This window comes from Bos grunniens, chromosome 22, assembly GCF_055505025.1.
Source record: "Bos grunniens cultivar Pamir isolate PY7600 chromosome 22, Bosgru_T2T1.0, whole genome shotgun sequence".
In the NCBI taxonomy this organism is placed as follows: domain Eukaryota; kingdom Metazoa; phylum Chordata; class Mammalia; order Artiodactyla; family Bovidae; genus Bos; species Bos grunniens.
The window spans coordinates 1,478,266-1,505,953 of NC_141186.1; positions in this window are offsets into that span (position 1 = coordinate 1,478,266).

Sequence of the window (27,688 nt, forward strand, 5' to 3'; positions counted from 1 at the left end):
TTTGTCTTTTTTAAAAAATTAATTTATTTATTTTAATTGGTGGCTAATTATTTTACAATATTGTAGTGGTTTTTGCCATACATTGACATGAATTAGCCATGGGTATACATGTGTTCCCCATCATGAACCCCCCTCTCACCTCTCTTTCCATTCCATCCCTCAAGGTCATCCCAGTGCACCAGCCCTGAGCACCCTGTCTCATGCATTGAATCTGGACTGGTGATCTGTTTCACATATGATAATATATATGTTTCAATGCTATTCTCTCAATCATCCCACCCTCACCTTCTCCCACAGAGTCCAAAAGACTGTTCTTTACAGCTGTGTCTCTTTTGCTGTCTCGCATATAGGGTTATCATTACCATCTTTCTAAATTCCATATATATGTGTTAGCATACTGTATTGGTGTTTTGCTTTCTGGCTTACTTCACTCTGTGTAGTAGGCTCCAGTTTCACCTACCTCATTAGAACTGATTTATTTATTTTTTTAAAATTTTATTTTATTTTTAAACTTTACATAATTGTATTAGTTTTGCCAAATATCAAAATGAATCCATCACAGGTATACATCCATTCTTTTTAATGGCTGAACAATATTCCATTGTGTATATGTACCACAGCTTTCTTATCCATTTGTCTGCTGATGGACATGTAGGTTGCTTCCATGTCCTGGATATTGTAAACAGTGCTGTGATGAACATTGGGGTACACATGTCTCTTTCAATTCTGGTTTCCTCAGTTTGTATGCCCAGCAGGGGGTTTGCTGGGTCATATGGCAGTTCTATTTCCAGTTTTTTAAGGAATCTCCACACTGTTCTGCATAGTGGCTGTACTAGTTTGCATTCCCACCAACAGTGTAAGAAGGTTCCCTTTTCTCCACACCCTCTCCAGCATTTATTGTTTGTAGACTTTTTGATAGCAGCCATTCTGACCCATGTGAGATGGTACCTCATTGTGGTTTTGATTTGCATTTCTCTGATAATGAGTGGTGTCGAGCATCTTTTCATGTGTTTGTTATCCATCTATATGTTTTCTTTGGAGAAATGTCTATTTAGTTCTTTGGCCTATTTTTTGATTCGGTGGTTATTTTTCTGGAATTGAGCTGCAAGAGTTGCTTGTATATTTTTAAGATAAATTCTTTGTCAGTTGCTTCATTTGCTATTATTTCCTCCCATCCTGAAGGCTGTCTTTTCGCCTTGCTCCTTCATTGTGCAAAAGCTTTGAAGTTTAATTAGGTTCTATTTGTTTATTTTTGCTTTTATTTCCATTATTCTGGGAGGTAGGTCATAGAGGATCCTGCTGTAATTTATGTCAGAGAGTGTTTTGCCTATGTTTTCCTCTAGGAGTTTTATAGTTTCTGGTCTTACGTTTAGATCTTTGATCCATTTTGAGTTTACTTTTTTGTATGATGTTAGAAAGTGTTCTAGTTTCATTCTTTTACAAGTGGTTGACCAGTTTTCCCAGCACCACTTGTTAAAGAGATTGTCTGTTCTCCATTGTATATTCTTGCCTTCTTTGTCAAAGATTAGGTGTCCATAGGTGCATGGATTTATCTCTGAGCTTTCTATTTTGTTCCATTGATCTATATTTCTGTCTTTGTGCCAGTACCATACTGCCTTGATGACTGTAGCTTTGTAGTATAGTCTGAAGTCAGGCAGTTTGATTCCTCCAGTTCCATTCTTCTTTTTCAAAATTGCTTTGGCTAGTCGAGGTTTTTTGTATTTCCATACAAATTGTGAAATTATTTGTTCTAGTTCTCTGAAAAATACCGTTGGTAGCTTGATAGGGATTGCATTGAATCTATAGATTGCTTTGGGTAGTATACTCATTTTCACTATATTGATTCTTCCAATCCATGAACATGGTCTATTTCTCCATCTATTTGTGTCATCTTTGATTTCTTTCAACAGTATTATATAGTTTTTCCATATATAGGTCTTCTGTTTCTTTATGTAGATTTATTCCTAAGTATTTTTATTATTTTCTTTGCAATGTCTTATTTGATATCTCTGTAACCTCTGGCACTGTGGCCTCCCTCTTATTTCTTGAGAAGCCTTTTCTGTATTGGTTTCTTTGATAGTGTTCTCCTCTCCTTCAGGGTTTTTATTTCTCAGGTTGCTTTTCAGCACCTCCCTTCTCCTTTCTCCTTAAATGTTGGCATTCTGCAGAGTTCTCTCTCTTTCCCAGATGACCTCATCCAAACCTGGCACAATGATTTCCTGACCAGTGAACAAAACATGAGGAGGGATTGGTAGAGCTGAATGTCAGCATCTTTTCACCTCTAATGAGATAATAGAACCAGGCACTGCTGGATCTAATAGTGGCTGCTAAGATCAGAAACAGGGAAGTAAGAAGACATGAGGTTCCTCATGACAGGAATATATAACATCACCTGTGCGGTTAAAATTTGAACTTGAATCTGATCAGACATCTAGATTTGATTACCTGTTTACAGAAATATAGAGGATGGTGTACAATCAGCAAAATCTAGAGTATGTAAAATTCTACAAGACAAACCATTCATTTTTTTCAATAAATAAATTGGGAAAGAGGCAGGAGAGAAGGAAGAGAGGAAGAGAGAGAGAGAAAGGGAGAGAGAAGATTAAAAAACAAAAAACCTTAAGAAAAATTCTTGCTTGAATTCTGATTTGAACAAAATTAAAAACAAACAAGCATGTATCAGTCATTGGGAGAAGTTTGTATACCAACTGGATATTATGTAATATTAAGAAATCATTGTTAATTTTTTATGTGATAAAGGTATTGGGATTATTTTTTAAAACAAAGAATCATTCTTAAAACATTTATGGGTAAAAAGATAAGATATTGAATATTTAGTTCAAAATAATAATAAGGTAAGCTATTGTTGGGGATATGGGTAAAACAAGATTGGTGATGAGATGAGAATTTTGGAAGCTGTCAGAAGAAGTCTTCTTGTGAAAGTGGTATTTAAACACAAACTTGAACAAGCTGCTGTGGTGGCCTGTGTGCCTGTCTGAGGGAAGAAATTTCCTAGAGGAAAGCAAGCACAGAGCCCTGAGCTGAGAGCTCTCCTGCCAAGGTCAAGTTGAAGGACAGTAGGAAGGCAGGCAGTGGAGGGGAGGGAGATGAGAACCATGGGGAATGATCTGGAAGAAGTGGCTGTAATTTCTACCTCCTGAAGCCTCGTGTGCCACCGAGGAGATAAGGCTTTTCCTTTTCAAATACCTGGAAACCTTTGAAATGTTCTGGACATGGGTGTCTCATCACTGAATCACATCTGAAAGAACCACTCTGGGCTGTGGTGTGGACAATGAGGCCAACAGTGGCAGGGAGAGGTGCGTTCTCTGAATAACTGACATAGGAGACAAAGGCTTGATGTAGGTGGTGGTGGTGGTGGTGGTGGTGGTGGTGGTGGTGGTGAGAAAGGGTGGATCCTGAATATATAGTGAAGATAGAGCTAACAGGCTCTAAAACAGATAGGATGTGAGTGTGACAGAGCAGAAGCAAGGGCTAGATGGCCTGTCCGAGACCTGGCACGTGTCAGGAGCACAGGATATACTTCTTCAATGAGCAAGTGGATGTCACAATCTAATATAGTCTCCACTAAATTGAAATCCCTCAAGGACTGGGATCACACCGTATCTGACTTTACACCACCAACACTGCACAGTCCTGATTCACCCTGGAGCCCACCAGATATTTCCTCCACGCAGTCAATGTTCCCATTATCCAGGTGGGTGGAGAGGAAAATTAGTTTGGAGTGGCAGCGTTGGACTATCTGCTAATTGGAATTTCTGCTTCTAGGCCTGCAGCCCCCAACGACGGCCCCATGCTTATCAGCCCCCAAGGGCACTTGGCCAGTGGGGAATGCACACACCAGCTATGAATGTCACAGTTATTCATTCAGGAGCTATGAGTGCATTTCAGATGTATTTGCAGACCTGATGCTGCAGTAGGAACACAGTGTGTTCAGTGGGAAATTGAGACCACAGAGGCAGATGCCTCACTCTTTTTAGGTTGCCAAAAGTTCAACCGAGAGGAAAAGGAGCACAACCATTGTTTCTTGAGGAACAAAGATGAATCTTGCCCAAAATGAAGAATGGGCAGAGCTCTGGTTCTTAAGTGCTCATTCAAATGGCCCCTTGTGTGTGGCGGGTACAAATGAAGGGCTGAGTGGGAATGGCTAGTCTTCTAACCTGACCTACTAAGACTTGTCTGGGATGCCAGCTGCTGGCCTTGACTGGAGTCCAAAGTGCTGGACCCAGAGAAAAGGAAATCACAGGGGCCTGGACTGGCCTTTTTAATTTTTTATTTCTGCATCCTGGTGTGGTAGAGCCCACAGTTGGCAAGACTTGCAATTTCCCGGCTGTTTGTTCCTCTGCACGATGGCACACACAGCTTCCTCCAAAATCCCAGTCAACTGACTTCTCAGAGTTACCCCAGAATGCACTTTTATAAGGGGTGCCTGGTGTGGCAACATTCAAGCCTCAGGAAATAAAATAAAAAAATATTTTCTTTTATCCACACAAAAATAAATCAGCAGACAGTGCAACTATTATTTGCAAAAGCGCTAAATTTGGTGCCATGAAAAGATGGGAGAAAAGCACTTTACATATTACGTGCCAACAGTGTGGTAGCATCAGGCAGACACCCAACCAAACTCAGAATATGCTTGTGGAATGAATCATTCTCTCTGTCTCACTGCCAAATATGCAATATTGACACAAGATTACATACACAACTTCTTATTGCAATATTATTTAGAATTTGAAGATAGTTTACTAAAGTGAATAAACAACTGCTGCTGCTGCTGGTAAGTCGCTTCAGTTGTGTCCAATTCTGTGCGACCCCATAGACGGCAGCCCACCAGGCTCCGCTGTCCCTGGGATTCTCCAGGCAAGAACACTGGAATGGGTTGCCATTTCCTTCTCCAATGCATGAAAGTGAAAAGTGAAGTCGCTCAGTCGTGTCCGACTCTTTGCGACCCCATGGACTGCAGCCTACAAGGCTCCTCCGTCCATGGGATTTTCCAGGCAAGAGTACTGGAGTGGGTTGCCATTGCCTTCTCCTGAATAAACAACTAGGACTATTTAATAGAAAGAGGAAACTAATTCAATAGGCTCAGTCAGTTCAGTGCAGTTACTCAGTCATGTCCAACCCTTTGCAACCCCATGGACGGTAGCAAGCCAGGCTTCCCTGTCCATCACCAACTCCCGGAGCCTACTCAAACTCATGTCCATTGCGTCAGTGATGCTATCCAACCATCTCATCCTCTGTCATCCTCTTCTCTTCCTGCCTTCAATCTTTCCCAGCATCAGGGTATTTTTCAATGAATCAGCTCCTCACATCAGGTGGCCAAAGTATTGGAGCTTCAGCTTCAGCATCAGTCCTTCCAATGAATATTCAGGACTGATTTCCTTTAGGATAGACTGGTTGGATCTCCTTGCAGTCCAAGGGACTCTCAAGAGTCTTCTCCAACGCCACATTTCAAAAGCATCAATTCTTTGGCACTCAGCTTTCTTTATAATCCAACTCTCACATCCATATATGACTACTGGAAAAACCATAGCTTAACTAGACGGACTTTTGTTGGTAAAGATATGTCTCTACTTTTTAATATGCTGTCTAGTTTGGTCATAACTTTTCTTCCAAGGAGCAAGCATCTTTTAATTTCATGGCTGCAATCACCATCTGCAGTGATTTTGGAGCCCCCCCAAATAAAGTCTCTCATTGTTTCCATTGTTTCCCCATCTATTTCCCATGAAGTGATGGGACCAGATGCCATGATCTTAGTTTTCTGAATGTTGAGTTTTAAGCAAACCTTTTCAGTCTCCTCTTGCATTTTCATCAAGAGGCTCTTTAGTTCTTCCTAACTTCATGCCATAACCTCATCTTCATACTGAGGTTATTGATATTTCTCCTGGCAATCTTGATTCCAGCTTGTGCTTCATCCAGCCTGGCATTTCACATGATGTACTCTGTGTATAACTTAAATAAACAGGGTGACAATATACAGGCTTGATGTACTCCTTTCCCGATTTGGAACCAGTCTGTTGCTCCATGTCCAGTTCTAACTGTTGCTTCTTTACCTGCATGTAGATTTCTCAGGAGACAGATAAGGTGGTATGGTATCCCATCTCTTGGAGAGTTTTCCGCAGTTTGTTGTGATCCACACAAAGGCTTTGGCCTAATCAATAAAGCAAAAGTAGATATTTTTCTGGAACTCTTTTGCTTTTTTGATGATCCAGTGGATGTTGGCAATTTAATCTCTGATTCCTCTGCCTTTTCTAAATCCAGCATGAACATCTGGAAGTTAATGGTTCACATATTGTTGAGGCCTGGCTTGGAGAATTTTTAGCATTACTTTGCTAGTGTGTGAGATGAGTGCAATTATGCGGTAGTTTGAGCATTCTTTGGCATTGCCTTTCTTTGGGATCAGAATAAAAACTGACCTTTTCCAGTCCCGTGGCCACTGCTGAGTTTTCCAAATTTGCTGGCATATTGAGTGCAGCACTTTCACAGCATCATCTTTTAAGATTTAAAATAGCTCAATTGGAAATCACCTCCACTAGCTTTGTTCATAGTGATGCTCCTAAGGCCCACTTGACTTTACATTCCAGGATGTCTAGCCCTAGGTGAGTGATCACATCATCGTGGTTATCAGACCATTAAGATCTTTTTTGTATAGCTTTTGTATTTTTGCTACCTTTTCTTAACATCTCTGGTTCTGTTAGGTCCATACCATTTCTATCCTTTATTGTGCCCATCTTTGCATGTAATGTTCCCTTGGTATCTCTGATTTTCTTGAAGAGATCTCTAGTCTTTCCCATTCTATTGTTCTCCTCTATTTCTTTGCACTGATCACTGAGGAAAACTTTCTTATCTCTCCTTGCTATTCTTTGGATCTCTGCATTCAAATTGGTATATCTTTCCTTTTCTCCTTTGTCTTTCACTTCTCTTCTTTTCTTAGCTATTTGTAAGACCTCCTCAGACAACCATATTGCTTTTTTGCATTTCTTTTTCTTGAGAATGGTCTTGATCCCTGCCTCCTGTACAATGTCGTGAACTTCCATCCATATTTCTTCAGGCACTCTATCAGATCAAACCCCTTGAATCTATTTGTCACTTCCACTGTATAGCCATAAAGGATTTGATTTAGATCATACCAAAATGGTCTGGTGGTTTTCTTTACTTTCTTCAGTTTAAGTCTGAATTTGGCAATAAGGCTCAGGAAGACTAAATAATTTGGCTCACATGCAGTATGTACCAGATATTTACTAGGAATTTCATTCCTATTTACTAATATTAATGTGATATTAAGGAAATGATTGAAGACAGTGTTGCACATGTTAACCTTTGTAATAAGTGCAACTTATCAATTCAAGGGCTTTGGAAAAATTTCAAGTCAATTCTAGTACCATAGCTAGCATTAGTCACTCACTTGTGTTGGACTCTTTGTGACCCTATGGGCTGTAGCACACCAGGCTCCTCTGTCCATGGGATTCTCCAAAATATAAGAATACTGAGGTGGGTTGCCATTTTCTCCTCCAGGGATCAAACCTGGGGAAGATGCCTTCCCAATCCAGGGAACAAATCTGGGTCTCTCACATTGCAGGTAGATTCTTTACCATCTGAGCCACCATAGAAGCCCAAGTTAATTCTATGTCTGACTTTATTCAAGCATCATCATGGTTCATTTCATTTGATTCATTTTGTTCTTTCATTTTGATACATCAAGGTCATGAAGCCTGAAGATTCGTTGATCAGCATGTAACAGTATCCTCTAAAGAGTTGACCCATAGTAGCTCAACCAGAGTCCTTCCTGGGATGGAAGGATTCAGGAAGCCAGCTGGTCTACTTGCTCCTTTAGGGTAGCCTTACCACATCCACAGGAACAGCTCTGAGGACCTGCACTCAACCATTATTCAGCTTTCTGTCTATATGGATTTGCATGTTCTGAACAGTTGACAGTATACAGCCTTGATGTATTCCTTTCGCAATTTGGAATAAGTCCATTGTTCCATGTTTGGTTCTAATTGTTGCTTCTTGACCTGCATACAGGTTTCTCAGGAGGCAGGTAAGTTGTTCTGATATTCTCATCTCTTTAAGAATTTTTCACAGTTTGTGATCCACACAATCAAAGGCTTTGGTGCAGTCAATGAAGCAGAAGTAGATGTTTTTCTCGAAATCCTTTGTGCTCTCAATGATCCAATGAATGTTGACAATTTAATCTCTATTATGATGGAAATGAATTAAAGAAATATTATCATGATTTTGCTTCTCATGTATCATTGAAGTAGACTCTATATCACATTCAGTTCAGTTCAGTCACTCAGTTGTGTCTGACTTTTTGTGACCCCTTGAATTGCAGCACACCAGGCCTCCCTGTCCATCACCAACTCCCAGAGTTCACTCAAACACACGTCAATTGAGTCGGTGATGCCATCCGGCCATCTCATCCTCTGTCGTCCCCTTTTCCTCCTGCCCCCAATCCCTCCCATCATCAGAGTCTTTTCCAATGAGTCAACTCTTCTCATGAGGTGGCCAAAGTACTGGAGTTTCAGTTTCAGCATCATTCCTTCCAAAGAACACCCAGGGCTGATCTCCTTTAGAATGGACTGGCTGGATCTCCTTGCAGTCCATGGGACTCTCAAGAGTCTTCTCCAACACCACAGTTCAAAAGCATCAATTCTTCGGCACTCAGCTTTCTTCACAGTCCAACTCTCACATCCATACATGACCACTGTAAAAACCATAGCCTTGACTAGATGGACCTTTGTTGGCAAAGTAATGTCTCTGCTTTTGAATATGCTATCTAGGTTGGCCATAACTTTCCTTCCAAGGAGTAAGCATCTTTTAATTTCATGGCTGCAGTCACCATCTGCAGTGATTTTGGAGCCCAGAAAAATAAAGTCTGACACTGTTTCCACTGTTTCCCCATCTATTTCCCATGAAGTGATGGGACCAGATGCCATGATCTTCGTTTTCTGAATGTTGAGCTTTAAACCAATTTTTTCACTCTCCACTTTCACTTTCATCAAGAGGCTTTTTAGTTCCTCTTCACTTTCTGCCATAAGGGTGGTGTCATCTGCATATCTGAGGTTATTGATATTTCTCCTGGCAATCTTGATTCCAGCTTGTGCTTCTTCCAGCCCAGCATTTCTCATGATGTACTCTGCATATAAGTTAAATAAGCAGGGTGACAATATACAGCCTTGACGTACTGCTTTTCCTATTTGGAACCAGTCTGTTGTTCCATGTCCAGTTCTAACTGTTGCTTCCTGACCTGCATATGGGTTTCTCAAGAGGCAGGTCAGGTGGTCTGGTATTCCCATCTCTTTCAGAATTTTCCACAGTTTATTGTGATCCACACAGTCAAAGGCTCTGGCATAGTCAATAAATCAGAAATAGATGTCTTTTCCTGGAACTCTCTTGCTTTTTCGATGATCCAGCAGATGTTGGCAATTTGATCTCTGGTTCCTCTGCCTTTTCTAAAACCAGCTTGAACATCTGAAAGTTCACAGTTCACGTATTGCTGAAGCCTGGCTTGGAGAATTTTAAGCGTTACTTTACTAGCATGCGAGATGAGTGCAATTGTGTGGTAGTTTGAGCATTCTTTGGCATTGCCTTTCTTTGGGATTGGAATGAAAACTGACCTTTTCCAGTCCTGTGGCCACTGCTGAGTTTTCCAAATTTGCTGGTATATTGAGTGCAGCACTTTCACAGCATCATCTTTCAGGATTTGGAATAGCTCAGCTGGAATTCCATCACCTCCACTAGCTTTGTTCATAGTGATGCTTTCTAAGGCCCACTTGACTTCACTTTCCAGGATGGCTCTAGGTGAGTAATCACACCATAATGACTATCTTGTTTATGAAGATCTTCAGTTCTTCTGTGTATTCTTGCCACCTCTTCTTAATATCTTCTGCTTATGTTAGGTCCATACCATTTCTGTCCTTTATTGAGCCCATCTTTGCATGAAATGTTCCCTTGGCATCTCTAATTTTCTGGAAGAGATCTCTAGTCTTTCCCATTTTGTTATTTTCCTCTATTTCTTTGCATTGATTGCTGAAGAAGGTTTTCTTATCTCTTCTTGCTATTCTTTGGAACTCTGCATTCAGATGCTTATATCTTTCCTTTTCTCCTTTGCTTTTCACTTACCTTATTTTTGCAGCTACTTGTAAGGCCTCCCCATACAGCCATTTTCTTTTTTGCATTTCTTTTCCATGGGGATGGTCTTGATCCCTGTCTCCTGTACAGTGTCACAAACCTCCATCCATAGTTCATCAGGCACTCTATCTATCAGATCTAGTACCTTAAATCTATTTCTCACTTCCACTGTATAATCGTAAGAGATTTGATCATAAGGGCTGCACGGGTGCAGGAGGGCTGAGAGGAGCTACTCCACATTCAAGGTCAGGAGGGGCAGCAGTGAGGAGATACCTCTCATCCAAGGTAAGGAGCAGAGGCTGTGCTTTGCTGCAGCAGCCGTGAAGAGATACCCCATGTCCAAGGTAAGAGAAACCTAAGTAAGATGGTCGGTGTTCCAAGAGGGCATCAGAGGGCAGAAAGACTGAAACCATAATCACAGAAAACTAGTCAATCTAATCACACTAGAACCACAGCCTTGTCTAACTCAATGAAACTAAGCCATGCCCATGGGGCCACCATGCAGGTCATGGTGGAGAGGTCTGACAGAATGTGGTCCACTAGAGAAGGGAATGGAAAACCACTCAGTATTCTTGCCTTGAGAACCCCATGAAAAGGCAAAATGATAGGATACTGAAAGAGGAACTCCCCAGGTGAGTAGGTGCCCAATATGCTACTGGAGATCAGTGGAGAAATAACTCCAGAAAGAGTGAAGGGATAGAGCCAAAGCAAAAACAATACCCAGCTGTGGATGTGACTGGTGATAGAAGCAAGGTCTGATGCTGTAAAGAGCAATATTGCATAGGAACCTGGAATGTTAGGTCCATGAATCAAGCCAAATTGGAAGTGGTCAAACAGGATATGGCAAGAGTGAATGTTGACATTCTAGGAATCAGCGAACTAAAATGGACTGGAATGGGTGAATTTAATTCAGATGACCATTATATCTACTACTGCAGGCAGGAATGCCTTAGAAGAAATGGAGTAGCCATCACAGTCAACAAAAGAGTCTGAAATGCAGTACTTGGATGCAATCTCAAAAATGACAGAATGATCTCTGTTCATTTCCAAGGCAAACCATTCAATATCACAGTAACCCAAGCCTATGCTCCAACCAGTAATGCTGAAGAAGCTGAAGTTGAACGGTTCTATGAAGGTCTACAAGACCTTTTAGAACTAACACCCCCCAAAATAGGTCCTTTTCATTATAGGGAACTGGAATGCAAAAGTAGGAAGTCAAGAAACACCTGGAGTAACAGGCAAATTTGGCCTTGGAATATGGAATGAAGCAGGGCAAAGGTTAATAGAGTTTTGCTAAGAGAATGCACTGGTCATAGCAAACACCCTCTTCCAACAACACAAGAGAAGACTCTACACATGGACATCACCAGATGGTCAACACCAAAATCAGATTGATTATATTTCTTGCAGCCCAAGATGGAGAAGCTCTATACAGCCAGCAAAAACAAGATTGGGAGCTGACTGTGGCTCAGATCATGAACTCCTTATTGCCAAAAACCACTAGACCATTCAGGTATGATTTATATCACGTTAAAGGGATGACAAATAAAAGTCCATGGTAACTTAGGCAAAGGTTGTATGAAATAACTTCAAATTGCCTCTTTAGTCTAATCTGCCAGGATGTTATACTGTTGGGCTATCTTGTTGTTTACTAAATTAGATAAATAACATATGGTCTGTTCAGATGATGACTTATTAGCTCACCCCATTATGCGTGCATCCTAAGTCGCATAGTCATGTCTGAGTCTTTGCAACCCAATGGACTGTAGCCCACCAGGCTCTTCTGTCCATGGGTGCTCCAGGCAAGAATACTGAAGTGGGTTGCCATGACCTTCTCTAGGGGATCATTAATATTTTTTAAAATGATTACTGTGAAGTTTTTTCCCTAAGCTGAATCAAGTTGTTTTTTTTTTTTAATTTTATTTTATTTTTAAACTTTACATAATTGTATTAGTTTTGCCAAATATCAAAATGAATCCACCACAGGTATACATGTGTTCCCCATCCTGAACCCTCTTCCTTCCTCCCTCCCCATACCATCCCTCTGGGTCGTCCCAGTGCACTAGTCCCAAGCATCCAGTATAATGAAGCAGTTTAATGACATATTTCCAGGGTTTTGGTTTCTGAAACTTGTGTTTAGGTACTAGTGATTTTTTAAAAATTAATTAATTTTTTATTGAATTAAATTGCTTTACAGAATTTTGCTGTTTTCTGTGAAACCTCAACATGAATCAGCCATAGGTATATATATACCCCCTCCCTTTAGGAACTCCCTCCCATCTCCCTCCTCATCCACCCCTCTAGGTTGATAAAGAGCCCCTGTTTGAGTTTCCTGAGCCATACAGCAAATTCCTGTTAGGTTTCTATTTTACATATGGTAATGTACATTTCAGTGTTACTCTTTCCATACATCTCACCCTCTCCTCCCCTTCCCCATGCCCATAAGTCTATTCTCTATGTCTGTTTCTCCACTGTTGCCCTGTAAATAAATTCTTCAGTACCATTTTTCTAGATTTCATATATATGTGTTAGAATACAGTATTTATCTTTCTCTTTCTGACTCACTTCAGTTGGTATAATTGGTTCTAGGTTCATCCACCTCATCAGAACTGACTTAAATGCATTCCTTTTTATGGCTGAGTAATACATCACAACTTCTTTATCCATTCATCTGTCGATGGACATCTAGGTTGCTTCCATGTTCTAGCTCTTGTAAATAGTGCTGCAATGAACAAGGGGATACACATGTCTCTTTCAATTTTGGTTTCCTCAGGGTATATGCCTAGGACTGGGATTGCTGGGTCATATGGTGGTTCTATTCCTAGTTTCTTAAAGAATCTCCATACCATCTTCCATAGTGCCTGGATCAATTTACATTCCCACCAGCAGGGCAAGAGTGTTCCCTTTTCTCCGTACTCTCTCCAGCATTTATTGTTTTTAGACATTTTGATGAAGGCCATTCTGACTGGTGTGAGGTGATATCTCATTGTATTTTTGATTTGCATTTCTCTAATAATGAGCAATGTTGAGCATCTTTTCAAGTGTTTGTTAACCATCTGTATGTCTTCTTTGGAGAAATGTTTGTTTAGGTCTTTTCCCCCACTTTTTGATTGGCTTGTTTGTTTTTCTGGTATTGAGTTGTATGAGCTGTTTGTATATTTTGGAAATTAAACCTTTGTTAGTTGTTTCATTTGCTATTATTTTCTCCCATTCGGAGGGTTGTCTTTTCACCTTGCTTATAGTTTCCTTTGCTGTGCAAAAGCTTTTATGTTTAATTAGGTCCTATTTGTTTACTTTTGCTTTTATTTCCTTTAATCTAGGAGGTGGGTCATAAAGGATCTTGCTTTGATTTATGTCATCGAGTATTCTGCCTATGTTTTCCTCTAAGAGTTTTACAGTTTCTGGTCTTTAATCCATTTTGAGTTTATCTTTATGTATGGTGTTCAGTTTAGTCGCTCAGTCGTTTCTGACTCTTTTCGACCACATGAATTGGAGCATGCCAGGCCTCCTGTCCGTCACCAACTCCCGGAGTTCACTCAAACTCACGTCATCAAGTCAGTGATGCCATCCAGCCATCTCAACCTCTGTCGTCCCCTTCTCCTTCTGCCCCCAATCCCTCCCAGCATCAGAGTCTTTTCCAATGAGTCAACTCTTCGCATGAGATGGCCAGAGTTCTGGAGTTTCAGCTTCAGCATCAGCCCTTCCAATGAACACCCAGGACTGATCTCCCTTAGGATGGACTGATTGGATCTCCTTGCAGTCCAAGGAACTCTCAAGAGTCTTCTCCAACACCATAGTTCAAAAGCATTCAATAGGAACTGTTCTAATTTCATTCTTTTACATGTAGCTGTCCAGTTTTCCCAGCACCATTTATTGAAGAGACTGTCTTTGCCCCATTGTATATTCTTGCCTCCTTTGTCAAAAATAAGGTACGCATAGGTGCACGGGTTTATTTCTGGTCTTTCTATCTTGTTCCATTGGTCTATATTTGTGTTTGGGGGCCAGTACTGTACTGTCTTGATGACCATAGCTTTGTAGTATAACCTGAAGTCAGGAAGGTTGATTCTCCCAGCTCCATTCTTCTTCCTCAAGATTGCTTTGGCTATTTGAGGTCTTTTGTGTTTCCATATGAATTCTGAATTTTTTTTGTTCTAGTTCTTTGAAAAATGCCTTTGGTAATTTGATAGGGATCACATTGTATCTGTAGATTGCATTTGGTTATATAGTCATTTTCACAATACTGATTGTTCCTACCAGAACATGGAATATACCTCCATATGTTTATGTCATCTTTCATTTCTTTCTTTAGTGTCTTACAATTCTCTGTGTACAGTCCTTTTGTCTCCTTCAGTTCAGTTCAGTTCAGTAGCTCAATCATGTCTGACTCACTGCGACCCCATGAACTGCAGACTGCCAGGCCTCCCGGAGTCCACCCAAACCCATATATATTGAGTCGGTGAGCCCATCCAACTATCTCACCCTCTGTCATCCCCTTCTCCCCCTGCCCTCAATCTTTCCCAGCATCAGGGTCTTTTCCAATGAATCAGCTCTTCACATCAGGTGGCCAAAAAATTGGAGTTTCAGCTTCAACATCAGTCCTTCCAATGAACACCCTGGACTGATCGCCTTTAGGATAGACTGGTTGGATCTCCTTGCAGTCCAAGGGACTCTCAAGAGTCTTCTCCAACACCACAGTTCAAAAGCATCAATTCTTCTGTGCTCAGCTTTCTTTATAGTCCAACTCTCACATCCATACATAACCACTGGAAAAACCATAGCCTTGACTAGATGGACCTTTGATGGCAAAGTAATGTCTCTGCTTTTTAATTTGCTGTCTAGGTTGGTCATAACTTTCCTTCCAAGGAGTAAGCATCCTTTGATTTCATGGATACAATCACCATCTGCAGTGATTTTGGAGCCCAGAAAAATAAAGTCAACCACTGTTTCCACTGTTTCCCCATCTATTTCCCATGAAGTGATGGGACCAGATGCCATGATCTTCATTTTCTGAATGTTGAGCTTTAAGCCAACTTTTTCACTCTCCTCTTTCACTTTCATCAAGAGGCTTTTTAGTTCCTCTTCACTTTCTGCCATAAGGGTGGTGTCATCTGCATATCTGAGGTTATTGATATTTCTCCCGGCAATCTTGATTCCAGCTTGTGCTTCCTCGAGCCCAGCGTTTCTTATGATGAACATTGCATATAAGTTAAAAAAGCACAGTGACAATATACAGTCTTGACGTACTCCTTTTCCTATTTGGAACCAGTCTGTTGTTGTTCCATGTCCACTTCTAACTGTTGCTTCCTTACCTGCATACAGGTTTCTCAAGAGGCAGGTCAGGTGGTCTGGTATTCCCATCTCTTTCAGAATTTTCTGCAGTTTATTGTGATCCACACAGTCAAAGACTTTGGCATAGTCAATAAAGCAGAAATAGATGTTTTTCTGGAACTCTCTTGCTTTTTCAATGATCTAGCAGATGTTGGCAATTTGATCTCTGGTTCCTTTGCCTTTTCTAAAACCAGCTTGAACATCTGGAAGTTCATGGTTCACATACTGCTGAAACCTGGCTTGAAGAATTTTAAGCATTACTTTACTAATGTGTGAGATGAGTGCAATTGTGTGTTAGTTTGAGCATTCTTTTGCATCGCCTTTCTTTGGAATTGGAATGAAAACTGACCTTTTCCAGTCCTGTGGCCACTGCTGAGTTTTCCAAATTTGCTGGCACATTGAGTGCAGCACTTTCACAGCATCATCTTTCAGGATTTGAAATAGCTCAACTGGAATTCCATCACCTCCATTAGCTTTGTTCATAGTGATACTTACTAAAGCCCACTTGGCTTCACATTCCAGGATGTCTGGCTCTAGGTTGGTGATCACAACACTGTGATGATCTGGGTCGTGAAGATCTTTTTTGTATAGTTCTTCTGTGTATTCTTGCCACCTCTTCTTAATATCTCCTCCTTCTGTTAGGTCCATATCATTTCTGTCCTTTATTGCTCCCATCTTTGCACAAAATGTTCCTTTGCTATCTCTAATTTTCTTGAAGAGATCTCTAATCTTTCCCATTCTATTGTTTTCCTCTATTTCTTTACACTGATTGCTGAGGAAGGTTTTCTTATTTTCCCTTTCTATTCTTTGGAAATCTGCATTCAAATGGGTATATCTTTTCTTTTCTCCTTTGCTTTTCGCTTCCCTTCTTTTCACAGCTATTTTTAATGCCTCTTCAGACAACCATTTAGCTTTTTTGCATGTTTTTCTTGGGGATGGTCTTGATTCCTGTCTCCTGTATAATGTCACGAACTTCCATCTATACTTCATCAGGCACTCTGTCTTTCAGAGTGTCTCCTTAGGTAAGTTTTTTCTTAGATGTTTAATTATTTTTGTTGCAATGGTGAATGAGATTGATTCATTGATTTCTGTTTCTGATTTTTCATTTTTAGTATATAGAAATGCAAGTCATTTCTATGTATTGATTGTGTATCCTGCAACTTTGCTAAATTCACTGATTAGCTCTCATAATTTTCTGATACTATCTTTAGTGCGGGGAGCCGGTGAGGCATTCCACTCGTGACAAAGGTCATGAGGAAGGAGGCTCGGCATACGCAAAGGCGGGATCGAGCCTCAGGAGTCCCCCCGGATATTCTCGAGCATTTTCCCCCAAAAAACCAGAGTCTGCCTACTTTATTGCTTTGTGCTCTCACCTCTGACTTTACTGGGGGCTGTCCCCTACCACCATCTCGCTCTCTCTGTCAAAGAGTTAACTTACAGCTCCAATTAATAAAGTTCCTGGGCAATTAGGAGTGTTTAAATCCAAACCCCTCTGATGGCTCTCTAACTCGCCTGACAAGTTTACCCGGACTCCTGCAGCTATGCATACGATTGTTTACAGTCTCCCAGCCTCCAGAGGCATGGGAAGCTTAAGATATTCAAATAGCTTAGAGCCTCTCAGAGAGTTAAAAACTGTCAGAATAAACTAGTAAAGGATTTCATTGATGAGTCAATGCTTGTTGCCAAGTTTTCACATCCCCTGAATTGTATCCTTGAATATGTATCAATTAATAGTGGGTATGTAGAAAAAATAAGTAGTGGCCTTGGTGTTAGTAACTTTAGACCCTTAAGGTAATAAATTCTTTCTTTGTTGTAAACCCATTACACATCCGCCCTATAGGAATGCAATTTTATCTTTGGAAGATGGTGCCAAACCTTGAAATAATTACTCTTAGAGAAAGTAAGTCTTTGTTGATAAGTCCTTGTCAAGAGTCATAAAATGTTAGTAGGCCTTCTGGCCAGAAGATGATGTAAATCACCTAAACCATTTGTATACGATACATTTGCAGGAAAGAAACCTTGGTTTTTGATAAGAATCAAAGACTGCTGACTTTGCATCCCCTATTATCCTCTATGTGTAACTTAGGGTATAAAAGCCCCTGTTGAAAATAAAGCTACGGGCCTTGTTCACCAGCGCTTGGTCTCCCCATGTCATTCTTCCCTTTAACTTCCAGCTGAGTCTCCATCTGGAGCGCGGAACCCACCACGCTTACTAATCATGCCTGGGCTTCTAAGACCCACTCGAGAAGGTGTCTAGGGTGAGACACCTTCCGCTATTCGAGAGGGCGCCTGCGGCCTACGTAAGTGGTGCAAACTTCTTGTCTTGAAGTTTTATTGGTCTCCCGCGTAAACCAAGCTACTCAGCTTCTTTTCTCCACTGAATTTTCCTACTGAGCTATCCTCATTCTATTGTTCCCTATATCTCTAATTAGCATATAAATAGTCGCCTAGGCCGTCTCTCCTTCGAATACCCTGGATCAGCTGGGGCTGGTCCCCAGCACTTTAGGGTTTTCTATGTACCATATCAAGGGAACATTTCATGCAAAGATGGTCAATAAAGGACAAAAATGGTATGGACCTAACATAAGCAGAAGATATTAAGAAGAGGTGGCAAGGATACACAGAAGAACTGTGCAAAAAAGATCTTCACGACCAAGATAGTCACGATGGTATGATCACTCACCTAGAGCCAGACATCCTGGAATGTGAAGTCAAGCGGGCCTTAGAAAGCATCACTATGAACAAAGCTAGTGGTGGTGATGGAATTCCACTTGAGCTATTTCAAATCCTGAAAGATGATGCTGTGAAAGTGCTGCACTCAATGTGCCAGCAAATTTGGAAAACTCAGCAGTGCCCATGGGACTGGAAAAGGTCAGTTTTCATTCCAATCCCAGAGAAAGGCAATGTCAAAGAATGCTCAAACTACTGCACAATTGCACTCATCTCACACACTAGTAAAGTAACACTCAAATTTCTCCAAGCCAGGCTTCAGCAATACCTGAACTGTGAACTTCCTGATGTTCAAGCTGGTTTTAGAAAAGGCAGAGGAACCAGAGATCAAATTGCCAACATCTGCTGGATCATTGAAAAAGCAAGAGAGTTCCAGAAAAACATCTACTTCTCCTTCATTGAAAGCACTAAAGCTTTTGACTGTGTGGATCATAACACACTGTAGAAAATTCTTTAAGAGATGGGACTACCAGACTACCTTATCTGCCTCCTGATAAACCTGTAGGCAGGTCAAGAAGCAACAATTAGAACCAGACATGGGACAGAGGACTCATTCCAAATTGGGAAAGGAGAATGTCAAGGCTGTATATTGTCATCTTGTTTATTTAACTTATATGCAGAGTACATCATGTGAAATGCCAAGATGGATGAAGCCCAAGCTGGAATCAAGATTTCTGAAAGAAATATCAATAACCTCAGATACACAGATAACAGCACCCTCATGCCAGAAAGTGAAGAGGAACTAAAGAGCCTCTTGATGAAAGTGAAAGAAGAGAGTGAAAGCATTGGCTTTAAACTCAACATTCAGAAAACTAAAATCATGCATCTATTCCCATGACTTCATGGAAAATAGATGGGGAAACAATGGAAACAGTGGGAGACTTTATTATTCGGTGTTCCAAAATTACTGCAAATGGTGACTTCAGCCATGAAATTAAAAGACGGTTGTTCCTTGGAAGAAAAGCTTTGACCAACCTAGACAGCATATTAAAAAGCACAGACATCACTTTGCCAACAAAGGTCCATCTCGTCAAAGCTATGGTTTTTCCAGTAGTCATATATGGATGTGAGTGTTGGACCATAAAGAAGGCTGAATGCTGAAGAATTGATGCTTTTGAACTGTGGTGTTGGAGAAGACTCTTGAGAGTCTCTTGGACTGCAAAGAGATCAAACCAGTCCATCCTAAAGGAAATCAGCCCTGAATATTCATTGGAAGGATTGATGCTGATGCTGAAGCTGCAATACTTAGCCAACTGATGTAAAGAACTGATTCATTTGAAAAGATCCTAATGCTGGCAAAGTTTGAAGGCGAGAGGAGAAGGGAATGACAGAGGATCAGATGACTGGATGGCATCAGAGAATCAGTAGGCATTAGTTTGAGCAAGCTCTGGGAGATGGTGAAGGACAGGGAAGCCTGGCATGCTGCAGTTCATGGGTTCACAAAGAATCAGACATGACTAACTGAACAACAAAAAAGTGGTTTCTAGTATTTTCACAAAGTTGAGCAACCATCACCTTTATCTAATTCAGAGTAGCATTTTCATTTTCCCCCAAAGAAGCTTGATTTCTGTTAGCAGTCACTCCCCATTCCTCTCCTGTCCCCAGCCCATAGCAACCATTATTCAGCTTTCTGTCTGTATGGATTTGCCTGTTCTGGACATTTCATATGAATGAAATCATATAATACGTGCACTTTGTGTCTGATCTCTTTCATTTAGCATAATGTTTTCAGAGTTCATCCACATAGTTGCATGAAGTATTCCTATTCCTGGTTGAATAATAATCTCCGTTGTATGGCTATATCAGATATGCAGATGACACCACCCTTATGGCAGAAAGTGAAGAGGAACTAAAAAGCCTCTTGATGAAAGTGAAAGAGGAGAGTGAAAAATTTGGCTTAAAGCTCAACATTCAGAAAATGAAGATCATAGCATCTGGTCCCATCACTTCATGGGAAATAGATGGGGAAACAGTGGAAACAGTGTCAGACTTTATTTTTCTGGGCTCCAAAATCACTGCAGATGGTGACTGCAGCCATGAAATTAAAAGACGCTTACTCCTTGGAAGGAAAGTTATGACCAACCTAGACAGCAAATTAGAAAGCAGAGACATTACTTTTCCAACAAAGGTTCGTCTATTCAAGGCTATGGTTTTTCCTGTGGTCATGTATGGATGTGAGAGTTGGACTGTGAAGAAGGCTGAGTGCCGAAGAATCGATGCTTTTGAACTGTGGTGTTGGAGAAGACTCTTGAGAGTCCCTTGGACTGCAAGGAGATCCAACCAGTCCATTCTGAAGGAGATCAGCCCTGGGATTTCTTTGGAAGGAATGATGCTAAAGCTGAAACTCCAGTACTTTGGCCACCTCACACAAAGAGTTGACTCACTGGAAAAGACTCTGATGCTGGGAGGGATTGGGGGCAGGAGGAGAAGGGGACAACGGAGGATGAGATGGCTGGATGGCATCACTGACTCGATGGACGTGAGTCTGGGTGAACTCCGGGAGTTGGTGATGGACAGGGAGGCCTGGCGTGCTTCGATTCATGGGGTCGCAAAGAGTCGGACACGACTGAGCAACTGAACTGAACTGAACTGATGGCTATATCACAGTTGGTTTACTCTTTTAACTATTGGTGGGTGTTTGAGTTGTTTTCAGTTTGCGAGTATTATGAACAAAGTGCAATGCACAAATGCGTAAAAACTTTATGCACAAGTTTTTCTATAGACACATGTCTTCAAATCTTCTGGGTATATACTTAGAAATGGAATTGCAGAGTCATATGATAGCTTTATGTTTAACCTTTTGAGTAACTGCCAAACTGTTTTGCAAAGTGACTGCATTATTTTACCCTCCAGCCAGCAATGTATGAAGTCCAATTTCTACATATCCTTGCTGATGTTTAATTTTCATTAACGTTTTTGTTGTAGTCATCCTAGTGGGTGTGAAGTGGTATTTCTTTGTGGCTTTGGTTTGCAGTTCCTTAATGGTTAATGTCCTCCAGTACTCTTGCCTGGAAAATCCCATGGACGGAGGAGCCTGGTAGGCTGCATTCCATGGGGTCGCGAAGAGTCAGGCACGACTGAAAGATTTTATTTTCACTTTTCACTTTCATGCATTGGAGAAGGAAATGGTAACGCACTCCAGTGTTCTTGCCTGGAGAATCCCGGGGACGGGGGAGCCTAGTGGGCTGCTGTCTATGATGTTGCACAGAGCTGGACACGACTGAAGTGACTTAGCAGCAGCAGCAGCAATGGTTAATGTCTAGTCAAGGCTATGGTTTTTCCAGTAGTCATGTATGGATGTGAGAGTTGGACTATAAAGAAAGCTGAGCGTTGAAAAATTGATGCTTTTGAACTGTGGTGTTGGAGAAGACTCTTGAGAGTCCCTTGGACTGCGAGGAGATCCAACCAGTCCATCCTAAAGGAGATCAGTCCTGGGTATTCATTGGAGGGACTGATGTTGAAACTGAAACTCCAGTACTTTGGCCACCGGATGCGCAGAGCTGATTCATTTGAAAAGACCCTGATGCTGGGAAAGACTGAGGGCAGGCGGAGAAGGGGATGACAGAAGATGAGATGGTTGGATGGCATCACTGACACAATGGACATGGGTTTGGGTGGACTCCGGGAGTTAGTGATGGACAGGGAGGCCTGGCGTGTTGCGGTTCATGGGGTCACAAAGAGTCAGACATGACTGAGCAACTGAAATGAACTGAACTGAACTGAATGGTTAATGTGAATCATTATTTTTTCATGTGCTTATTGGCCATTTGTATATTTTCTTTGGATAAATATCTATTTAACTTTTTAATCCGGTTTTTAACTGAGCACTTTGTATTTTTGTCGTTAGGTTGTAGGAATTCTTTCTATGTTCTGAATACTAGATCCTTATGTGATACATGATTTGCAGATATGTTCCCCTATTCTTTGGGTTGCTTTTCACTTTCTTGATTGTATTTTTGATGCACAAAAGTTTAAAATTTTAATAGTTCAATTTATCTGCTTTTCTTTTGCTGGTTGTGCTTTTGGTGTTGTATCTAAGAATCGATCATCAAATATGAGGTAATGTTCTGGATCACTTGCAGTTCCATATGAATTTTAGAATCAACTTGTCAATTTCTTCAAAAAAATAAACTGAAATTCTGATAGGTATTGCCCACTGAATCTGCAGACTAATTTGAATAGCATTACTCTTTTAACAATGTTAAGTTTTCTGATCCATGAATATGTGCTATTTTTTTTTTCATTTTTTAAGATATTCTTCAATTTCTTTCAACATTCTTTTGTAGTTTTCAGTGTAAAAGCATTCAGGCACTTGTTTTGTTAAATTTATTCCTAAGTATTTTATTCTTTTTGATGCTATTGTAACTGAAAATTTTCCTTATTTATTTTTAAATTGTTTATTACAAGTGTCTAGAAATATAATTGATTTTTATATCCTGCAAACTTGCTAAACTCATTTATTAGTTCTAATTGTTCTTTAGTGGATTCCATTGGATTTTCTATATATTTAATACAAGAGCATGTTATATGTGAACAGAGATAGTTTTGCTTCTTCTTTTTCAGTCTGAATGCCTTTTATTTCTTTTTCTTTCCTAATTGTACTGTCTCAAATCCCTCTAGGACACTGCTGAGTGGAAGTGGCAAGAATGACATCTTTGTCTTATTCCTGATATTAAATAAAGAGCATCCAGTCCTGAATCATGATACGTGATGCCAGCTGTGGGTGTTTATAGATGCCACTTATCAAGATGAGAATATGACCTTATGTCCCTAGTTTGTTGAGTGCATTTATTATGAAAGGATATTGGATTTTGTCAAAAGTTTTTTTGCATTTATTCAGATGATCTTGTCATTGAAAAAATATTAATATGGTGCATTATATTAATTTATTTCCAGACCAGCCTTGCATACCTGACATAAATTGCACTTTGGTATGATGTGTAATTCCATTCCTATGTTGCTGGATATAGTTTGCTACTATTTTGTTGAATAATTTTGTATCCATATCCATGAGAGATATTGGTCTGGAGTTTTATTTCCTTGTGATGTCTTTGAGTGGTTTCGGTATGAAGATAATACTGACATTGTAAGATGAATTGAGCCTGACATGCTACAGTCCATAGGGTGGCAAACAGTCAGACATGTCTTAGCAAGTGAACAACAACAAGATGAATAGAGAAGTATTCACTCCTTTCTATTTTTTTGTAAGAGTTTTGAAGAATTAGTATTAATTCTTCTTTAAATGCTTGGTACAATTCAACAGGGAAATTATATGGACCCGAGCCTTTCTTTGTGGGTAGCTTTTAAAAATTATTCATTCAATCTCTTTACTTGCTGTAAGTCTGCTTAGATTGTCTAGTTCTTTTAGTGTCAGTTTCAGTAATTTGTGTTTTTCTGTGCATCTGTCCATTTCATCTACATTATCTCATTTGTTAGCATATATTTTTATAGTATTCTTGTTCCTCTGTAGGTTAGGTAGTGATGTCCCCTCTTTTGTTTCTCTCTCTCTCTCTCCCCCTTTTTTTTTAGAGTCTTCTCTCTCTTTCTTTGGCAGTTTTTGACAAACATCCCTGGAGAAAAGGCTCTGCACTGGGAAATCTCCAAGTTTGGTGAAATAGCCAGTCTTATACATAAGATCTTCCAATGAACCACTAGGAAGGCCAAATACTGACAATAATCTGAAAATGGGGCTCTGAAGGAGCTCCACCCATGCTCTTCTCCCTCCAGTGGCTGCCAGATTGCTGGCTTCCACAGTGACTACAGGCTGTTTTCCAGGCTACTGTAGAGTTGGGAAGTGGGATAGGAGGGATCACATTGAAATGCCACGTATATTGCTGTTCTTACTGAAAGTCAGCAGTTCAGTTCAGTTCAGTCACTCAGTCATGTCCGATTCTTTGTGACCCCATGAATCACAGCACGCCAGGCCTCCCTGTCCATCACCAACTCCCGGAGTTTATCCAAACTCATGTCCATCGAGTTGGTGATGCCATCCAGCCATCTCATCCTCTGTCATCCCCTTCTACTCCTGCCCCCAAACCCTCCCAGCATGAGGGTCTTTTCCAATGAGTCAACTCTTTGCATGAGGTGGCCAAAGTATTGGAGTTTCAGCTTCAGCATCAGCCCTTCCAATGAACACCCAGGACTGATCTCCCTTATGATGGACTAGTTGGATCTCCTTGCAGTCCAAGGGACTCTCAAGAGTCTTCTCCAACACCACAGTTCAAAAGCACCAATTCTTCAGTGCTCATCTTTTTCACAGTCCAATTCTCACATCCATACATGACCACGGGAAAAACCATAGCCTTGACTAGATGGACCTTTGTTGGCAAAGTGATGTCTCTGCTTTTTAATATGCTATCTAGGTTGGTCATAACTTTCTTTCCAAGGAGTAAGCATCTTTTAATTTCATGGCTGCAACCACCATCTGCAGTCAGCAGTTATTTGAAGAATAAATGTTTCCTAGATTGCTGAAAGAATTTTGGTTAATGCCCAGAGTTCTGAAAATTAATTCTGGCAATTTTTGTCAGTGTTCTCATTGCTTTTATGAAGGAGAGGATTTTTGGGTTTCTTTACTCTGCCATTTTCACTGACATCACTCACTAAATTTATTTTTTATTTTAAAAATAAACATTTGATTATAAATCTTGAATGTCACAGATTACTACATCATTAAACTATTATTTGTGTGAGGTCACATAGTTTTAGAAACTCTGCTTATGAAGCCTTGTTTGAAGCATTATAATAACATATTAAATGGCAAATGGAACAAAACTGATGTGGATGATTGAAAGGTTTTGTTAAAACCTGTGAGCTAGAAACTGCATACCACACACTCCCCACACCTAATCTCATCTTTACACACCCCTCCTCTAACCTTTACAGAATGGGTGCAAAAATGCAGGTTTAGGCTGTGTTGAGGAGCCCATTCCCACCCCTATAAGTACAAGTGAACTTTAGAACCTTGAGTGGCCTCTGAAGGTCACAACTATTCAGTGATCTGGTTACTACCTTCCATTGTTATATGACTCTGGACAAGAGGGAGAGCTTTGAGAATTTTTTTGCTTCATTTGTGGAAACCCACATACAGATGAAAATAAAGGAAAGATAGTGATGTTTTATGTTCAAGCAGGAGAGTTGGAAATGTACTTATTATCTGGTTTTCAGTTCTAAGACAGAACCTATTTCTTAATTGTAGCTGTCAAATCACTTTGACTTGTTCAAAGAAAGGGATTAACTCCATGGATACAGACAACCAAATAGCAGGCATCCTTCTTCTTCACCTTCCCTCTCTGCTCCCAGCTTCCATCCCACATCCCAGACACACCCAGGTATTACAACAGCAAGATTTTTTTTCCCCCCAATCAGTCTTCTATGGGAAACTGATGAGAAAGTGGGGTAACTGAGCTTATTAAGTGAGTGAAGACTTTCCTTTTAGGGGATTTGGCTTTAACTCAAGACTTTGTGCAGTAAATTTGACAGGGGTTCAGGAAGAGTCTTTGCCTGAACTCATCCTGGGACAAGTGGTGTCACACCCATCTCAGAGTTGCATGGCCAGGTGTGAGCAAGGTGTGGCATGCAAAGCAATCTCAGCTGAAATAATAAACGACACATTCCCAGGTTTCTCTTTATTGCATTCTTTTCTTCTCATTGGAACTTCACTATTAACTACCATGTCCCCCACCGCTTCACCTTTTTATTAAAACTGCTTCCAGTAAAAATTTTGAGAAAACCACCAGCTTCATAAAAGATGAAAGATCAGGTTGAATGAATGTCCCTGTCTAAAGCTTTTATTTTATTATTTTTTTTTACTTTACAATATTGTATTGGTTTTTGCCATACATCAACATGCATCCATCACGGGTGTACACATATTCCCCATCCTGAACCCCCCTCCCACCTCCCTCCCCATACCATCCCTCTGGGTCATCTCACTGCACCAGCCCCAAGCTTCCTGTATCCTGCATCAAACCCAGACTGGCAATTCATTTCTTATATGATATTATACATGCTTTGATGACATTCTCCCAAATCATCACCCCCACCCACCCCCGCACAGAGTCCAAAAGGCTGTTCTATACATCTGTGTCTCTTTTGCTGTCTCGCATACAGGGTTGTCATTACCATCTTTCTAAATTCTATATATATATGTTAGTATACTGTATTGGTGTTTTTCTTTCTGGCTTACTTCACTCTGTATAATAGGCTCCAGTTTCATCCACCTCATTAGAACTGATTCAAATGTATTCTTTTTAATGGCTGAGTAATACTCCATTGTGTATATGTACCACAGCTTTCTTATCCATTCATCTGCTGATGGACATCTAGGTTGCTTCCATGTCCTGGCTATTATAAACAGTGCTGCGATGAACATTGGGGTAAAGCTTTTTAAATTTAAGCAGTAAAATAAACCTTACGCTAAAGGACGAATGTTTCTTAATAGATTTGGTGGGCAGGAAAAACAAAAAGAAATGCAATAAAGGCAAAATGGTTATCTGAGGAGATCTTACAAATAACTAAGAAGAGGAGTGAAAGGCAAAGAGTAAAGGAAAGATACACCTATCTGAATGCACAGTTTCAAAGAATAGAAAGAAGAGATAAGAAAGCCTTCCAAAGTGATCATTGCAAAGAAATAGAAGAAAACAATAGAATGGGAAAGACTAGAGATCTTTTCAAGAAAGTTAGAGATGCCAAGGGAATATTTCATGCGAAGATGGGCAAAATAAAGGACAGAAATGATATGGATCTAACAGAAGCAGAAGATATTAAGAAGAGGTGGCAAGAATACACAGAAGAGCTATACAAAAAAGATCTTCATGACCCAGATAACAATGATGGTGTGATCACTCACCTAGAGCCAGACATGCTGGATGCAAAGTCCAGGGAATCTTGGGAAGCATCACTACAAACAAAGCTAGTGAAGGTGATGGAATTCCAGTTAAGCTATTTCAAATTCTAAAAGATGACGCTGTGAAAGTGCTGCACTCAATAGCCGGCAAATTTGGAAAACTCGAGAGTGGCCACAGTGCCAGAAAGGGTCAGTTTTCATTCCAATTCCAAAGAAAGACAATGCCAAAGAATGTTCAAACTACTGCACAATTGCACTCACCTCATATGGTAGCAAGCTAATGTTCAAAATTCTCCAAGCAAGGCTCCAATAGAATGTGATCCATGAATTTCCAGATGTTCAAGCTGGATTTAGAAAAGGCAAAGATCAAATTGCCAACATCTGTTGGATCATTGAAAAAGCAAGAGATATCCAGAAAAAAATCTACTTATGCTTTATTGACTACACCAAATCCTTTGACTCTGTGAATCACAAAAAAACTGTGGAAAATTCTTAAAGAGATGGGACTACCAGACCACCTTACCTGCCTCCTGAGAAATCCATAATGGAAGTCAAGAAGCAACAGTTAGAACTGGACATGGAACAACAGACTGGTTCCAACTTATGAAAGGAGTACCTTAAGGCTGTATATTG